Source organism: Notechis scutatus, chromosome 3 (assembly GCF_049901735.1).
Source record: "Notechis scutatus isolate UNSWTSFEM ecotype Mainland chromosome 3, rNotScu1.2, whole genome shotgun sequence".
Classification (NCBI taxonomy): domain Eukaryota; kingdom Metazoa; phylum Chordata; class Lepidosauria; order Squamata; family Elapidae; genus Notechis; species Notechis scutatus.
The window spans coordinates 24,212,912-24,232,966 of NC_142011.1; the positions used below are offsets into that span (position 1 = coordinate 24,212,912).

At 35.0% G+C, this 20,055-nt stretch overlaps 1 protein-coding gene across 5 annotated transcripts in view; it reads left to right on the top strand.

The window, feature by feature from the left end:
* The window catches only part of SULF2 (sulfatase 2), a 265,589-nt gene that overhangs the window by 73,487 nt on the left and 172,047 nt on the right, over positions 1-20,055 (top strand). For 3 of the 5 annotated variants that reach the window (XM_087959310.1, XM_087959311.1, XM_087959308.1), the window contains one exon: positions 15,760-15,843. The exons of 1 other annotated variant lie outside the window; for it this stretch is intronic. The gene's annotated coding sequence lies outside the window, so the exon portion shown is untranslated. Of the gene's footprint in view, positions 1-7,848; positions 7,865-15,759; positions 15,844-20,055 lie in introns of those variants that run through there. One more of the 5 variants, XM_087959307.1, reaches the window with a different exon arrangement.

Here is a 20,055-nt window from a genome sequence, read left to right on the forward strand (position 1 = left end):
AAGAGAAGAATTAAGGGACTTGAATATTCTCTTAAAAGAAGATTTAAAGTGCATATGCAATCATTCATATGCCAGAAAGCGTTAAAATTATAGGTTGGGTTGCTGACTTTCAGAGCCTCATAAACAATAAATATATTTACTATTTAGTAAAACTGGCATTTTAAATCGAGGAAATTTTATTATAGAAGTAAATTATTAATCTAGCATTTGGGAGATCCTAGTCTAACTTCAGTTATGGAAACTCACTGCATGTGTTTGGACTAATTGCTTTCTTCCTTTAAGCCCAATCAATCTCATAGGCTGGTTATTGTGAGGAAAACAGGGATAGTGCCATTTAAATTGCTTATCAAATGGTAGATCAGATATATAGTATATCTAGTAAATAAATGGATAAATAAATGCACTTGTATAAATGCACCACTTTTACAAAAAGTTAGTTATAACTTTTAAATATTATCCGCTGACTTGATGTTGAAAAAAATGTCACATAATATTGGGAGTCCTGGCTTAACAATGGTGACTGGGATTGGCAACTCAATTACTAAGCAATGAAGTCATCAAGTGGCATGTCACATGACTGTAATTTCAGCAGTTCTGGTTGCTATGTTTAAGTGAATCCTGCAGGCTCATTACTTAAAGATATCACATGGTTGTCCTTTGGGATCTCCATCTGGCTTCCCAGTTGACTTTGCTTGTCAGAAGCTGACACTCAAGATTGCAAATGCTGATCACATGATCATAGGACACTGCAACCGTTGCAATTGTTAACCAGTTGCAATTGTTAGCCAGTTCCTGAATCACAATCATGTTGCCCATAAGACCCTGGGATAGCTCTAACTATGAGGACTGGTCATAAGTCTCTGTTCAATGCTGGCGTTGCTTCAAACAGTTGCTGAACAAGGAGTTGTTAAGCAAGGACTACCTCTACTGTATTGTCATTTATATCTTCTTATACATTGTGCATAGTTTTGAGTTTCTTTCTCAAAAAGAAATTTAAAAATAATCTCTTCCCTCCCTGTTATTTTTAATAATTAAAAATCATTCAGTAAAATTGACTGGATACAGCTCCAATTATTCATACAGTCTAATTACATTATGGATCTCACTGCATCAAGATGTAAGTGGCCAATTGAAACTCTTAAAAGAGGAAGAGATTGGTATCAGTGACTATTAATTACTACAGATATAAATTATGTTAGGTATAGAATATCAGTTCTTGCCAAGAAAAATGCAATTGTTATTTTCCTATCTTGATTGTATGCTTCCCAAAAGGCACTTGATTAGCTATGTGACTTTGTCTGTGCAAGTAGAGAATGGGAATTCATTAGTGTCTTATATTTTATATCACTGAACTAAGGATGTTATATTCTGCAACACTTGAATCAAGGGAATTCATCTATTGACACTCATTGCTTTTAAACTCACATTGAAAATGCTGGATTAGTTAGTCCATAGCTGGTCTAGATAGATAGATAGATAGCTAGATAGATAGATAGATAGATAGATAGATAGATAGATAGATAGATAGATAGATGATAGATAGATGATAGATAGATAGATAGATAGATAGATAGAGAGAGAGAGAGAGAGAGAGAGAGAGCTGTGACAAGCAATACAATGATGTCTTTCTTCAAGTTTGGTCATAATCTTGAAGAGGTGCTTACACTCAAATATATTCTCTATCTTTTCCCACTAAGGGTAATAACTTTCACACAAGTGATTTTTTTGTTTATTTTTGTTGTTATTTCTTATCCGTTTTGATAAATATTTCAATATAGCTTATAGTGAAACCAGTCAAGCTATATTTCATTCCATGTACATTTAGATTTCTTTATAGAATAAAATAACAGTTGATGTCCCTCCTGTATTTTCAGATATCATGCCAATATTTTACTGACATTCATTACAGCACAATCCAGGGCATCTGTTTTTCAAGATCTATAAAAATAATCCAACTAAAGTAGCCATTCTGTTCTAATATAGCCAATTTAGTAAGAAACTAAATGTTTCTTAATAAATTGCAACTTATTTCCTGTATTAGATTAGTAATCCTTACTGGAAAGAGAAAATATGTTTAACATTCATTTCTTGTAACCATTACCTTTAAAAAGGTTATTATGTTAATTCTTCAAAACAAGAAACGTATAAGGCTGTAAGTTGTCTTGCTCTGGGAAACTCTGAATATATGAATATTAAAAAATCCAGAAAAGATAACCATTGCTGGACCTGGTATCCACCTATTTTAAAATGACATATTTGCATTATAAGAGCCTTGGTGGTGCAGTGGTTAGAGTGCAGTACTGCAAACTACTTCCGCTGCAACCAGCTGCCTGCAATTTGACAGATCAAATCTCACCAGGCTCAAGGTTGATTCAGCCTTCCATCCTTCTGAGGTGGGTAAAATGGGGACCCAGGTAATATGCTGACTCTGTAAACTGTTTAGAGAGGGTGTTAAAGCACCATAAAGCGGTATATAAGTCTAAGTGCTATTGCTATATTGCCATTAGCTAATTTAATTACATATACCTACCATAATTATTACTTCAAAATACTCGTCATGTTTTTTTTTATGCACTCATAATAGATTATACATTTAGACATTAATTTCATTGTTGTCTAGTACTACATTTACTAGAAGTTATGCAAGCTGTACTTTACAGGAAAAAATGAACTAAGCAGCCAAACTTTCTGTTGTTTTGGCACAATGCAATTTATTCTGGCCTTCCTCATCTTACTGGCCTCTCAAATGTTGATTAGGAGATGAGTAACTCAATACATTTGGCGGATACCAAGTTGAAATAATCTCTGCTATTGGCATTCCTGTGTTGGAATATTGTGTCTTGTGCCCCAGTGTTTTAATACAGCATTTCTAATTCTCATTTAACTGGCATTATTTGTTATTTGTAAATTAAAGGATCTGGAGTATACATTTTACATAGTTTTATAAGTGGTATAACATTGAATAAATAAATACTGCCAGATCTACAAGTCATGCTTCCCATCATATTTTTAGGTAATGCTGCTACCAATCTTTCTTAGTTTTGAAATAAAGTAGTTCCCAAACGTATAAATTAATTAATTAACAGATAACAGATAATCAGAGTTGGAAGGGACCTTGTAGGTCATCTAGTCCAACCCCCCGCCCAAGAGGGAGACCCTACACCATTTCTGACAAATGGCAGTCCAATCTCTTCTTGAAAGTCTCAAGTGATGGCACTCCCACAACTTCTGAGGGCAAGCAGTTCCATTGGTTGATTGTTCTCACTGTCAGAAAGTTTCTCCTTATTTCCAGGTTAAATCTCTCCTTGTTCAGTTTCCATCCATTATTCCTTGTCTGGCCTACAGGTGCTTTAGAAAATAGCTTGACCCCTTCCTCCCTGTGGCAGCCCCTCAAATATTGGAAGACCGCTATCATGTCTCCCTGGTCCTTCTTTTTAATAGACTAGCCAAGCCCAGTTCCTGCAACTGTTCGTTGTATGTTTTAGCCTCCAGTCCCCTAATCATCCTGGTTGCTCTTCTCTGTACTTTTTCTAGAGTCTCAACATTTTTTTTATAATGTGGTGACCAAAACTGGATGCAGTACTCTAGGTGTGGTTTTACCAAGGCTTTATAGAGTGGTATTAGTACTTCCCTTGATCTTGATTGTATCCCTCTGTTAATACAACTTAGTATTGCATTAGCAATCCCTACAATTAATTAGGGAATGCTAATTGTTAGTGAAATCTTCTAATTTTAATTGGAGAGATTCTTAATTGTTGTTACTTCATTTTAGTTTTGACCAAAGCTGTCATACATTTCATTGAAAATTATGTATCAGTAAAATTGAATAACCAGACCTGAAGTTGGCTTATTACTGGCCTAAAATGTTATCTAGAGAAGAGCAGAAATGAAAGCCTAAGTTCAAAACTCTAAATAGTAATGTGTCTCTTGCTTATCTCAAAAATTGAGATCCAAAATCCACCAAGCCTGGAAAATATAGATATTCAAGCAGAACTAGAGATGTAGCTTGTGATGATAGAGTAATAAGGACTAAATCAGAAGATAAATTTTCTCCAAATGATTAAATGGATAAATGATAGATAGATAGATAGATAGATAGATAGATAGATAGATAGATAGATAGATAGATAGATAGATAGATTGTGTCTTGTGCAATCTATAGTTCCTTCAGTTGTGAACTTGGGTAAATTTCCAGAGCGCTGGTTCTATAAGCCTTAGTTACCAGCAGCCAGTGATTGAATAACTTGGACCTGCCATTCTAATCTTACTTGCTTTCTTTGAAATATTGAGACCATCTTTTTACCCTTGGACTAATTTCCAGTTTTTGACTCTTTGCATAAATGTTGATTTAGCTTCAGATTCTGATTTCCTTGTCTTTAGCTCTTGATTTTAATAGAAGAAAATTCTGTCTTGGTATAGTGAGACTTATACCATTGATACATACATACATACATACATACATACATACATACATACATACATACATAATGACACATGAGGAAAATACTTGGCAATATGTATGTTCAAATCAATTAGCCTTTTTCATATTTAAAATAAGAATAAATAGTAAAAACCAGATAGCAACTCAAAATTAACAATTCTTTGAACCTTTCATTTGTCTTGCCTTTCCCATAGTACACATGAGTACTGAAAACACTTTGATCAGTTTCCGCAAGAGTATTATTTTGTTAAAGATTGGTTTTTTTTCATTCAACAGGACTACTGGAGAATGAAATTCCAGACTCCATATACTTGCTCTCCGTATTTATATAAGTGTACTAGAAATAATCTAAGATCTATATTAAGAACACTTTTTATTAGGCCAACAGTTTATAAACTTTGTAACTCTTGTGCAGAGCTACACCTGAATGCCAGCTTCATCCTCTTCTCCTTTTTCCTTTGGATTTGTAGCCATTTTACCGAACAAAGTATTTTTGGAAACTTGAAAATATCAATCAGCCCAAAATTGTTGAGAAACTTACAGTGCACAGATCATCCTTGATTCACCCGAAATGACACAACCCCAAGTTAGGCAAGACTAATTCTATACATAATGAGCACGAGAGGAAAGAGATAAACAACAATTGTTCCAGTTCTGCACAGATTTTGCCCTCCGTGTATTACCATCTGCAGCGGGGGGCTTTCATGTCACCATAGATTCTCAGCATGATTTAGAACAAATCAGAGAAGGAACGAGAAACTTTCAGGCAAAATGACTGTGGTTTATATTCTGGGGCAGCCTGGCTTTTATTCAAATGGGTAGAACAATAGGCTTGCCAATACTCCAACTACTAGGGAGAGGGCTATAAGAATAAATATTCTTCATTGTTTTTTGTAGGCAGGGTCTGAAAAAAATGGATAAATTCCCTTTTAAATTGCTTTGAACATTTGCTGGACTTTAGTTAAAAATCATTAAGGATACTTTCTTTTCAAGCTCATGTATGTAAGTGCTGTCAAGGAATTTAAACATTTAGACTCAAAATTTAATCTGGAATCATAAGTGCTGTGAGCATTTGAATAATTTTAAAAGATAGGAGTTTTTTTTTAAAAAAAGAATTAACTGCCTTGACTTTTAAAACATTTTTATATTACTTTTATATCCTAAAATTTTAAGGTAATTTACAAAAAGCAAAGATAAAAAACCAGACTTTTTTATCTGCCTCAATTTTCATGAGTGTGTTAGAGAGGAAGTTATTACCATATAGTTGTCATATACATTGCTATAAGTATATTATTCCCTTTTAAAATATATTCTAAATATATGAGTCCTGCTAGAATTTAGAAGGGACCCAGATCTACCTCGGTCATTGTCTCCAGTCAGGTTTGACTGGCGTTCTAGCTTCACAGCAATTTGTATTTTGGATGAAAAATGATAAGTGATGGTGACTGGATCCCTATGGAATGAGAAAACACAGGGAGTGTCAAGTGCAGGAAATCAGGAGTCCAGGCAGTTCAAATGAATGTAAGTTTATTGTATGCTAATGCTCTCTACAAGAATCTGAACTACTAATGACCAAAGCAAATTGGTAGACAAGAGTCAATGGAATTCAAGATGGCTGGACTTGTGGGTACAAAGGGACTTGAGACTGATGGTGCGTTTGATCCCTCCCTCAGGCTCAGCCTGGTCATTTCCTACAGGGGTGTTATTACATGAGTCCAGGGAGAGTGGACATTGGCTAGTATGGAAGCACTTACTGATTTACTGGTTTCATAGATTGGTAGTGATCAAGGGTAAGGGTATGAAATAGGTTGATAATAAGATTTCACTCTTTCAGAACCTAGGCCGTAGATGAGCAAGCAAAGACAACAACAGCAACATGATCCTATCTGAGATTTGCCTTATGGAGTGTCTTCAATTTATTGTTCAATCTGTTGCTCAATCATTTTCATTCCTGTGCTTCCTAATCTTGTTGCTAGACTGTTTGTATTCTGTCAACTGAAGGATTTCAGTCACCATATCCTGAGGGAGGAGTGCAATTTGGTAATGCTGACAAATTCAGGGCTTCACTGGCAAGTATGAGCTTTCCTCAGAAATTCTATCCCAGTTCACAGAGGCAGCTATATATTACATCTTATTTTTACTTGGGACATTTTTATAAAGGATGTTAGTAATAGATGGATTTCTAAATGGCTGGATCTCCTCCTGGTCCAGATGAACCTCATCACTAACTATGGTTTCTGCAGACCCTAAAGTATCTTATTGATCTGAATGGGTGTTCAGGGATTTTCCCCACAATCTGGCAAGCAATTCCGCTGAGATCCAAGTCAAAGTTAGAAATTCATGGGTGGCGAGAGCACTGGAGCTTATTGCTGCTTAGTGGCCTCTCCGTTTGACAGTCCTAGGGAACTTCTTACTTCAATGACGAATTCTGCAGATGGAAGTTAAGAGATGCCTGGAGAACAATTGTAGTGAACATGACCAAACACAGGTAGGAGCTTCTGTTTGAGCCCACTTGCCAATTAGGGTATCAAGAAATCAGTACATATCTTTCTTTATTAAATTGGGTCGGCCATTGCTCAGTGGCACTGTTTATGTTGACCTGTTTCCTATTGAGGAAGAGTATTCGTGAAGAGTTCTTCATGCAACCCTTTATTACTAAAATTGTAATACTCTATGTGTTCTGAATCTTTAGATAAGTAAGGACAACAGTGGCACTGGAGAATTTCTGTATGATCCTCTGTTGTGAACCATCTGGCAGGCAACAGAACATGGCAGATGGGATTCATTTAACTTTATAGGTTACCAAATATGTAGGTCTTGCTTAGTACAAAATAAATTCTCATGTGGATTCACTCCAGTGCTGAATTGTTGGCAAAAAGTCAACTAAAAATCAAGCATACTCTGTAGGCTTATAATTTATTCAGTTCACATACTGACACTGCTTCATCTGATCATGCTATTCTTTGCTAGAATATGCCCAAAGTGCTTTTAATAATCCCCATTAGGGAGCTCATTCTCCTATATTGTTGTTTGTCACAGCCTTCTTTAGAAAGTAAAATGAATTAAAGTGAAAATAGGATGTTGAAACTTTTTTCTAGGCTTTTGGATGTGGTTCACTTTATTACTGGAACTTTTGGAATGGGAGGTTTCAAATATATTTGTCGGTTGCTGGATATGTAGAAAAGAAACCTTGTGTAAGCATTTACAGTTATGTTTATTTACATAAGAGACAACATGATAAAGCTATAAGGAAACTAATTAACCTATCATCTGCCTTAACTTGTTCTTATCCAGAAATACAGTAAAAGAAAACAAGGGAAGATCTAATCTAGTCCCACTACTTCCTGCTTTATTGTGTCAGTACAACTTATGAACAATACCTGTCTTGATGAACACAGATTGTAAGTTATAGCTTCATTCTAGGTATAAAATGATATTTAATTATGTTACAATTGTTGTTCAGATTTACAAGTTTAGTATAAAGAGTTAAGCATAATGCACAGAAACTAATAGAAAACATTAATTTATCAGTTAGTTAAAGTTTACCATCATTTCCTGATGCAATTTTAACAATTTTTTAAAAGCAACAAAGCTGCTATTGAACGTTGAAAAGTTTTACCTCAAAACATAATGCCATAATGTCTAAAACAATTTTAATTTTTTATGATATGCAACCAAACAATAATGTGTTTTGTCAGAGTCACTTTCTAAATAATTTTTGCAAATTCAACTGCACAATTATATATTAGAACATATAAAAAACAAATGTGGGGAAATGTGCTAAGCTCATTTATTTTGGAAATACAATCCACAAACTGACTGGAGCATGGCATTTAAACCCAAGTAATAAAAGTAGGAATTTGGGCATATATATTTTCTCCTTACAACCCTGTCATTAACACTCACTGACACAAATGAACTAGGTGAATTATTACAGCAGCATCATATCTAGATCAACAAACTGAAGATGTTGTATCTTCATAGGCACACATTTCTGAACTAATTATCCTAGAGACAGCAGTCTATGAGTCAGATCCTCCTTTACACTGAATGTCTGCTAGTCATGAAATGAGAGATATGGTCATTGTGAATTAACCTAATGCTAATTTCAAGAGCAGAGAACTATTTTAAAGCATTTTTTTTCTATGGGCTAAGTTGAGTTGGGTAAGTAAGAGTAAGTAGAAAAAGTAGGCTGGTCTCAATTGAGCTTCAGAGTTCTTTAGAGTTACATTATGTGTTCAGAGCTGTCTAGTCCTTCAATTCCAGCTAAGCTCAATTAATGTGATGCCAAGAATCCACTCAAACCTTGACATTTCAAATCAGGGTGCTAATATTATAAATCTTTGATGCTATAAATATCTTGTAAATTGGTTGCCTTAAGGCTCATTTCTTTCATGAAATATTTCTAATAAGTTTGACCATAATTTGGAGAGAGAGAAGGAGGAAGGGGGGAAGGAAGAGAGGTCTCTTCCTTGAAGGTTCCAGTGTGGTTGGTAGACAGAAATGTTTTTGTGGGTTGACATAAGAAAACATTTCCTTCTTATGTCAATTAAAAATACACCTTTTAATTAAAAATAGTTTTCCCCACGTTAAAATTGAGTAAGAATTTATGCATTTATTTCTGAAATATTTTAAATTGCATTATAAATTTATCACTCCATACATAAATGTCATGTTATAGTCAGGATGACAAAATACGATTTACTCAGGAAGCATGTTGGTGTCTCTGTGCATTTTCTGTATGTACGTGTGTGCACGGGCACGATACTTCTGTTGACTTTAGTCCCTTGTGAATTAAACTATTTAAAAGACGAAATGGAAAAAACCTTCCTAATCTTTCTTTTGAATGAGCCATGAAATAGGATCTATGAACTGCTTGAAGTGTGAAGAGGATAGCATGGCTGACTTCCAAGTTCTTTCTGTGAGATTTAAGGAGATTTATTCTCAGCTGAAAAGCTAAGGAGGAAATGGTCATTATTTTTTATTCAATCATATTGTGCCTACAAAGATATTGCACATGTTTGGAAACTGAAAGTTATTTTGAAATTTTATGCAAAACATTAAGTTTGCAAATGCACTATGTATATAGTTTATATATTTAATTATAAATTACCTTTATCAGACAGAAACAAATAGCAGCTTAGTTCAGTGAGTATGGTTCTAGAAATTGGTTGCCTATTATTATTATTTTGCAACAAATGGTATCAAAGTCCTAATGTGCAGATTTACAGATTCTGTATTCAGTTTTATTAAAACAAGGAAGTTTACAGTTTACGTGTTTTTCCCTGACTGAAAAATTTAACCTGGTCTGCCAGTGACGATCAACAAGTCAACATATATTCATAAAGAAACAAAGTTCCTTCAGTTGACTTTATGCTAAATTATGTAAGCCTTTTTAGGTAAGAACCAATTGCATGGAAACAAAATAGAAGATTGTCACTACTTGAAAACTTACTATACTTGCCATCTTAAAGACACAAGAGATAGAAAGAGGAAAACAAAGGCTACAATTCATAAGTTTTATAATATTTTAATGCCCCATTAAACAAGTGTCTTTCCTAAATAAGAAGCTCCTCAAACACTGGTCCAGATTGCAAAAATTACCTAGTGGATGGTGTAAAGGCTTTTTGAAATTGTACATAATAATACCTATGGATATCATATATAGTCTGCAAAGGTTAAAATTTCTGACTAACTTTTTGTTGCTAACTAGTGATCATCTAGATATCTGCAGCCTAGGTCTGCTAATTCTGATTTGGTGATTATTGCCTCAAAGATGTAAACATTTTTCATAACAATAGTAATAAATTTATTGTTAATGAGCAACAACCAATAGAAAATGATGGGACTATTGATGTTAATGAACAACAGCAAGGAGAACAAGGTAAAGTTGCTAAAGCATTATCAGTTAATCAAGAACTAGTAGGGAAAATCAAGGACTGAATGAGAGCTGAAATAACACGTTTGCCAACACTGAATCAAATTAACAAGAAAACTGGCTAAAACAGCGAACAATATTAATGAAGCTGTTAAACTGATTCTTGGCCCAAATAAGCTCGTTGATATATGCTGCTGCTTGTGTAACCACGGCATAATTGGGGCTTAAAATACAAGGGAGATTATTAAGAAAATAAAATCTTAATGGAAAATGAAATTAGAATTGAAGTTAAGGAAAATATGCATAGATTTGAGCAATTTGAAGAAAAATTAGAAAATCAAGACTAATCTCTGGGAAGTACAATCTAGAGAATAAAAGAATTGCAGAGGCAGTAGAATAATTGAAACAAACCGTCATGGCTGTTGCAAGAGAAGATCAAGCAATATGATAATCAAATAATTCAATTCCAGCAAAATTTGTATAAAACTATTGAAAATAGGATTACAAATAATGAAAATGCTATCAAAAAAAAAAGACACCCTAAAAGTTTGTGGGAAAACAATAGGAGACAAAATATGAATGCAGCATGGATTTTCAAGCAAGTTGAAAATGCAGTGACAGTACTCAAATGAGCTATGATGGCACAGTGGTTAGAATGCAGTATTGCAGACTAACTCGGCCTACAGTCCTGACCAGCTCAAGGTAGACTCACCCTTCCATCTTTTGAGGTCAGTAAAATAAAGACCCAGATTGTCGGGGGCAATATGCTGACATTTGTAAACTACTCAGAGAATTCTGTAAAGCACTATGGAGCGGTGTATAAGTCTACGTGCTATTGCTGTTGCTATTGCTAAGCACAAGAATCTACTCATCTACTCTTAGGATAATTAAAGAAATAGTGTGAAAGCAATCAGATTAGATCAAAAACTGGACTGCTCCTGAACCAGACAAGCTGCATAGGTTCAGGTTGAAGTCACTGACAAATTTACACTTGAGGTTGGCAAACCAGATGAATAGAGTTTTGGAAGCACCAGTAAATGAAAAATGGCTAACAATTGGAAGAACATTCCTAATTCAAAGGATAAGAAGAGAAATGACTCTGGAAACTGAAACCTGTTTACGAACAACATACAATTACTTATGGGCATAATTATAAATAAAATCTACAGCTATTTGAAAATAAATGATTTACTCCCTGTAGAACAAAAAGGGTGTTGCAAAAATTTGAAAGGAAAGAAAGACTAGTTATTGACTGACCAATTGGTTTTAAAAAAAAGGAAGAACAATTTTTTATGGCTAGAATCAATCTTAAGGCATTTGATTGTATCTCACATAGCTGGATTGAGAAATGTTTTGAATATTCGGAATCAGCAGAAATATTTGGCAATTTATTATCAATGAAGTTTTGGTGAAAAAAGTTGATGGCTATTAGGAAACAGATAGGAGAAGTCAAAATCAAATGTGGAATGTTCCTAAGCAGCTCATTATCACTTTTATTCTGGCCACTGATAATAGTTTTGAACCAGTTAAACTGTGGATATGAATTAGCCAAAAAGAAGTAAAATTTTGTATTTACTCTACATGAATGGTTTTAAAATTATTTGGAAAAACAAAGTGTCAGGATTCCGGCAGAAGTCTGAACTAGATTCCTTATTAAGAAGCACAAAAAAATTCAATAAAGGCATTGGAATACTTTTACTAAATGTATCAAGCAATTTCAGAACATTTTGAAATGAAAACCAAATGTTGGGAAAATCGTTAAAGCAATTAACACCTGGGGAATACCTGATATTGCTTGTGGGAAGCTGAATGGGAAGGCCACAAATAGCAATCGCATGACCTCAGGACATTGTAGCTATCATAAACACATGCTAGTTGCCAAGCACCTGAGTTTTGATCATGTGGTTGTGGGGATGCTGCCATGGTCATAAGTTCAATATTGGTTCTAAGTCACTTTTTCCAGTACCATTGTAACTTTGAATGGTCGCTACACAAACGGTTGTAATTCAAGGACTACCAGTACAAAGGAATGCTGTCACATTTTTGCCAATATACAAGGTTAATTGCAATCTTGTTTTACTCCAGCCAGCCTAACTAATTAGAAATCTGTTCATTTTAATTTAAAATCAAGGTTCAGTAGCAGTAGCATTTTCAGGCTGCAAAGCTAAGTACATTTATTTGGAAGGTAGTATTACTGAATATAGTAGGACTTACGTCTGTGTATAAAGTCAGTAATACACTGTCCAAAAAAATGTACAACGAAATAAGATAAATTATAACGCCATCCTTTTACTGTATCTTATGTATTACGATAGGACATTGGAGAAAATTAAATATCAGGTCACATTCCAACTTGGTGCATGACTGATGGCAGGGCCAAAATGAAAAATGTTTATAAATCAAATTTTGCTTAAAATCTTAAACCTCATTTCAAGGGTATCATGATTTCAGCAACTACTTACTACAGTATCTCATATATTATTTATTTTGCTTTGGTGTTTTATGTCTTTTTTTGAAAAATTACAAAATATTATTTGAGACTGACATTATATTATTTTACAATGTGCAAAAATCAATTAATGCAACTGACTGTAACTGGTGTTTCATGTGTGATGAATAGGAAATATAGATAGAGTTTAGATTTATACTGCTGTCCTAATGACTTTTAAATATTTTAGGATGAATTAGTTAACAGAACCAATTCTTCATTACTTCACCAGAATTTCTGTGTCTGATTAAGTTGAAATCCATCATAAGTAAATGTTTTAACCAGTTTAATTCAGAATGTTACAAAAAGTTTTGATTTTTAGAACTATATAAGATTATTTCTAGCATATTAAAATATTATTTTTGCATATAGTGACATTGTGTGCTTCCTTGTTTCAATCTATGAAAAATGTCATTTGCTGTTTAACAAACATTGATTTTGATGGATATGTCTTTCCTACTACCGGTATTAGTACATTAAAAGCTGCATAATAATTTAATACATCCATTCTTCACTATAAAAATGACTCCTATTTAAAAATGACAATTTTAACATGATACAATTAGAGAAGAATTGGTTCTGTAGCAGTTTAGATTCTGTACTATCGATATAGGCATTGTAATAAATAATGGTTTCCTGCCATTACCTAGCCTAGTAAGATAAGTTCCAAATATATATAAATGATTATTTCTGAATATAATGAAATAGAAATAAAATCTTACCTTCCACCATAATGTTGTATGCAAGAGATTTAAGAATTCTAGTACAACAGATTTTAGGCTTTATAGGATATAAGGAATAAGATTTCCATAGACAGAAAAGCAAAATAATAAAAAATAATTTGCAAAAGTCTTGTTTTATCCATTCAGAAACATAACAATGGGCACAGGTAATATATCTAAGATAGCATTCATTACCAATCATATTTTCCAATCACATTTTTTCAAATCACATTAAAAAAAAAATCTATAGCTCCATAATGAATCCCTATGTTTTGACTATAGAAATTACTGGGTTCAATTCCTGGCATTTCTACGTAGAGTTGAAAAACATCTTCCTGAAATCCTGAAAAGTTGGTACTATTCAATGTGGACAGTCCTGAGCTAGCTGGATTTAAGTAGTTTTATTATCCCTCTGACTGTAGTTTCTATTAATCAACGTTATTATCAGATATACTAATAAGAGATGTTTCAGTTACTTTAAAATAATTCCAAATTATATTCCTGCTTAGCTTCAATAATTGGAACAACTATTTACTCTTGGCTGTTACCTAGTGCAACCCCAATATGATAACCTAATATGTGAGCCATTTATTGCTCCATCAGCAGATGTTTGGGTTACTCATATGGTTGATATGTAATTTGTATTCTGTGAAAATTCCAACTTTATTTCTGATATATTTGAATGCAGGTATATTTTCCAGTGTTTTCTCCTCCCCTTTGGTAGGTTCCAGAAGACTTAAAAAGCAATAAAAACATAAAAAAAAATCCCAATATCAGTGTCACTCATTAGATGAATTTAAACTAAGAGTCTATATAATTTATCAATAGAAGTGGTGTGGTTGCCTAGCATTTTTCTAATATATATTTTAAAGGTGGCCAGTGTAATAGAACGCCATAATAGCTATCCTAGTTTGATAGGCCTGTAGGGTATTATAAATAGTAGGTTTAACAACTGTTATAACAGATGTAAAGCTTGCCACTAATTTCAAGAGTTAACTAAAAATATTTCCTTTCACATGATTAAATATGTATGCCTTATACCTCATGGAAAGCAAAGTATCTCCAGGGTATTTCTATTGAATTAACTTTTCTACTTCTGCTACAGGTAAGTCCTCGTCTTACAACAGTTCATTTAGTGACCATTCTAAGTTACAATGGCACTGAAAAAAGTGACTGTTTTTACATACTTATGACCCTTTCATCCCCATGGTCACATGATCAAAATTCGGATGCTAGGCAACTGGTTCATATTTGTGACAGTTGCAGTGTCCAGAAGTCATGTGATCACCTTTAAGAAATCTTTTGACAAGGAAGTCAATTGGGGAAGCCGGGTTCACTGATTACTAACTTAACAACTGCAATGATTCACTTAACAAATGCAGCAAGAAAAGTCCTAAAATGTGGCAAAACTCGCTTAACAAATGTCTCACTTAGCAACAGAAATTTTGGGTTCAATTGTGGTCGTAAGTCGAGGTCTATCTGTATTTTCTTTTCCCATGATCAAATGAACACCAGAGTATCTTCTCCTTTTATCTTCAAATCCTTCCCTTTTTCTTTGGCTATTTCTTAGATCTTTTATCAAGCACATATGCTTTGTATTTTCAATTAATCTATATAGAAATGCAGTTAATACTCAGTACTTAACAGTGTTAGGTAGGAGAGAAAACCAGATGGACTTTCTTCCTTAAAAGCACCAAAAGTTTTCCTGAAAAAGTAAAAGTGTGGGGCAGCTACCCCACATTTAGAAGTATCTTTGCAAAAGAACAAAAAGTCAAAAGAGAAATAGTTGAGAGCAAAGATGCCAAATATCTTCTGTCAGTGCTTCATATCTTTCATAGCAACCCCATTATGAACAGCAAGCCTTGGTCATTTTATGAGAGCACCCATCATGTATTTCAGGTTCCAAGGATGCTCACTATTCCAAATTGGATGGGATTTCTTTATTTAATGTGATAGGCAAGAGCTATCTAGAATGAAACATAGCTCTTTCTGAGTGCCAGTTGACGAAATTGGGACTAAATCTTGCAAATTGCTTTGCCCATTTCTAACTCTTTACTTTCCCCAAATTTTAGATGATTGGTATTTGGTTGTATTGATTTATTAAGGCATACACAGTCATAAACCAAAAGAATTATATTGAGTTATTTGCTCAGCAGAAAACACTTTATGTTGTATTTTTTGATGCTTTCCGATTAGAACTGAAACATGGGCATTTTTGCATGTCTTGCAGTAGGAGAGCATATCAGCCAGAGACAGTGAGCCTATCTGAACATTCACAGTGAAGATGTATGGTAGTCCATTCAATGTGACAGAGGTAAGCCACCTTTGTAACTCATCTAGGTCATGTGTGATTAATGCTAAAGAAAATAAGGTCACCCTCCATGGAAGATGGCTTTGTAAAATTTGTATTGTTGCCTACTAAAGATTGAATTTCACATTGAAAAGTAATGTTGGGCAATCTGAGGGTACCATGAAGCCCTCAAGAATTTTTTTTTTATGGATCTGCAAACCTTGTACAGACAGCAACCAAAAAATTGGCAGCAATTCCTGCCATTTTAATAAAAATGGTCAAAGCCCTAAGATAGGATTAAGAGAGCTTAAAAGGTATAGCAAAACAAGTCCATATTCAAGACATAAATATATGGCCTCCACTTATACATCTGTGAAATGGATCTTGTGCGCTTAGTATAATTTGCCCCATCCACGGTGCCTCACCCTTCCTAAAACTCATAAATGTATTCCCCAGCCACTGAAAGTGAAGCTTCAGATAGTTCAAACTAGCTTTTAAGACTTCTCAGAAATTCAGAATAGCTCAGTTTTCCCAATAAAGATTTTTGGGTGTGTGTGAGACCACTATAACAAAAATTCTCTTTATATCTTCTTTCCCACAACCACAGTTAATCTAAAAAGCCCTTAATGCACATTTATAAAAGAAAATGATAAAGGAGTCTGTTGCTTCTGCCACTTCACAGTCCTAGCATAATCAAATCCTGACAGCAACAAGGAAGTTTTCCCAAACAAGGATAAGTTTGTCTTCCAATTTGACCAACCAGGTGGCTCACATGGTAAGACACTGGCCTTGCGCACCGCTAAGCTTGGCGGTTCAATTCCTGTGAGCAAATAAACTGCGCAGGGACAAGAAAGGAGCCTCCCCTGAATGCCTACTGGCATTCAGGTGTCCTGCGGGTAAAGATAACACCGCCTGAAAAAAATCATTTCACAGAGGCAGGCAGCCACCTCGGTGATCCCTGGCTAACACATACCATACGCCAAATAAATAAATAATCCTAGGAGAAGCCAAGCTTTCCAGCCAACTGTGCCAAATCTCCCACTGCCCTGAAGACAAAATGATCAGAGAATCCACCAGAAGGGCAAGTGAGTTTCACATTATGGCTGTAGACAATGTTATTAAAAATTATGAGTGCCTCAAATTTTCAGCTCCAAACTGAATCAGGGAAGATTTGCACAGACCTAATGACTAACAAGTTAGCCACAGCGAAGACATAAATAGTATGTTTACACACTGATTCAGTATCTTGATCATTTTAAACTTCAGTGAGTTGTCTTTTATTTTTGTCCACCATATGAACCCACCCATTCTGGCTTATAAAATATGATTTAGGGATTAGCATATTGGGCTAACCCAAATTTGTGTTTACTTTATAAACCCTTAAGAAATATGTCATGGCTTACCCAGGCTGTGTGAAAACAGTTTGCTCACTATTACTGTTTTTATTCAGATTGTCATCCTGCATATTTCACTGCTTCTAATGTCCTCCCAAATCAGAAAAGAAGATACTTGTTAGGAAATATATAACAACTGTTTTAATCTCACTATAATAAAGTGCAATATTGGGCTTGTTAAATACATATTTTTGGTTATAACAGTTCAAACATAGAAATTTGAAGAATATATCCAATAATACAATTTTCAAATAGAAGAATTTTGTATCTATTTAACAGATTTAACAGATAATCAGAGTTGGAAGAGACCTTGTAGGTCATCTAGTCCAACCCCCCACCCAAGCGGGAGACCCTACACCATTTCTGACAAATGGCAGTCCAATCTCTTCTTGAAAGTCTCAAGTGATGGCGCTTCCACAACTTCCGAGGGCAAGCTGTTCCATTGGTTGATTGTTCTCACTGTCAGAAAGTTTCTCCTTATTTCCAGGTTAAATCTCTCCTTGTTCAGTTTCCATCCATTATTCCTTGTCTGGCCTACAGGCGCTTTAGAAAATAGCTTGACCCCTTTCTCTCTGTGGCAGCCCCTCAAATATTGGCAGACTGCTATCATGTCTCCCCTGGTCCTTATCTTTACTAGACTAGCCAAGCCCAATTCCTGTAACCGTTCTTCATATGTTTTACTCTCCAGTCCCCTAATCATCCTGGTTGCTCTTCTCTGTACTTTTTCTAGAGTCTCAACATTTTTTTTATAATGTGGTAAACAAAACTGGATGCAGTACTCCAGTTTATTTTGTTTCTTAAATACCTGATCTTAGGAGATACAAATGGAAATTGTAACGAAGCATTTTGAATAGAAAGAAGTTAAAAGCTGTTTTCACATTACTGCAAAACGTTGCCCTCCCAGTTGTTCCTGCATAGTTGTTAGGAAAGCAGTTCAAGAAGAGCCAGTAACCATTCCACTGAGCTTATTCAGAATCAATCACCTGGCAAATTGCAATTCACCACAAAGCTTGGTGACTAAAATGAAATTATTTACAGCACCAGCTGCTGCATGTCAAAACATTGTGAATTCCTTTTTTTTAGTTCAGTGGCTGGACTGTGGGATAGGTAGGATTTAGATCTCCTAAAGTTAGCTTTCATGCAGTGCCCAGACTAAATATTCTGTTTGTTTATTTGTTTTTAAAAAAATAAAGCCATTGTTTTCTAAACAGCATGCTAATGGGTAGTTTATTTTTAGTTTGTTTTGAAACATTGTTTTACACTTTTGATATATACTACTGATGTCCTGGTCCTTTGTGGAGCTTCCCCCACCCTTCTGCAGCACACACACACACACACACACACACACACACACACACACACACCCCATTCCTTATCTGGGACTTCCTTTGATTAACAACCCACAATTTTAATCCTAGTCTTCTGGTTGCCATATTCTCCCTTAATATGGCAACCAGAAGACTAAGGTTATAATCCCTAAATAATAGAATCACGTAACATCTTGCTTTACAACTATTTGGTTTAGCAATGGAAATTCTGTTCCAATTGTGGCCATAAGTTGAAGACTGCCTAAACTCAGTTGTTTATTTTGCATAACTCTGCTTTCCCCCTTCCTTAAATTACTGGATTTTTCATTGTTAGGAAGGTGTGGTCTCTGTAAATCCTTTTTTTTTTTTACAGTTAACTGTCAGAGCTCCAATAAATGCAGTTGCTCTGTTTTCATTTCTAGCAATGGGTTACCTTCAATACCATGACTTCTTTGCCAAGGACAATAATTGATATCAATTACAGATGATGTCTATAAACTTAGAATTGGTTTGTTTACTTTCTGGGGCCTTGAGTGTGTGATCCTCTGGGTCTGAGTGGCATGGATTACATGTGTAGTCTGAGTATTTTTAAGGGACATAAATTGCAGCAATTCAAGTGAGCGCGGTGGGGGGGGGGGGGAGAAAAATGCATTATTAATTCACCTAGTCATTGATGGCTACAAACAGCCTACAAGAGATATAATGTCAATATCCAAGCACCCAAAGTGATGTAGTGTGTGGGATAACCTCTGATGGCATTCACAATCTCAAATCACTAAAGATATAGGCATTGACTCACAACACCGTGACTCTGCAGGTGATGTTAAACTTGCTCCAACATAGTAACAATGTGGTTAATTGGAATTTATTTTAAATGACTAATTCCAGGGAATGGAGCAGCATAATGTATGACCTCTTCAGGATGTTCAGGATGAAATATAGAGAAGCATAGGTACTGTAATGGACTGTGAGAATAACCTTGGAACACAGGAGGAGATTCTGCAATTTAGACAATAGTCAGTCAAGAGATACTTCTTCCCAGAGAAGACATGGGAGTGGAGAAAGCATCTCACAAAGGACCCTCCCTATTTTTCTGGAAAATAAAAGTAAGGGAGGAGAGAAGTGCTTTCAAACTTGTAAGAGTCTGTTACTGTAACATTACATTACAAGTAGTGTTAGTACTCATGCTTTTGGTTCTTTGGACTACCTTGAAGGGCTGACAGATGCTTGTGAAAATAACCAACTACATGCTCTACCAAATGCAAACAGGAAAGGAATATTTGTCTCCACCATCTCTATAGTGGCTTAAAACACTACAGAGTTTTAATATTCCCCAAAGATTGCAGAACCAATGTCATTTTTCCTATATGGAGAAAATCTCAGTACACCAGCTGTCCAGTTTAAGTGCTTGTGCCAAAATAAATTGTATTTAAGTGATGTGCCCATTTTTTTCTACACCGGGGTTTCAAACTCAAGACCCGTGGGCCGGATCTGGGGCCCACCTGGAAACAGTAAAGGACCTGCTTGCGGTGCCT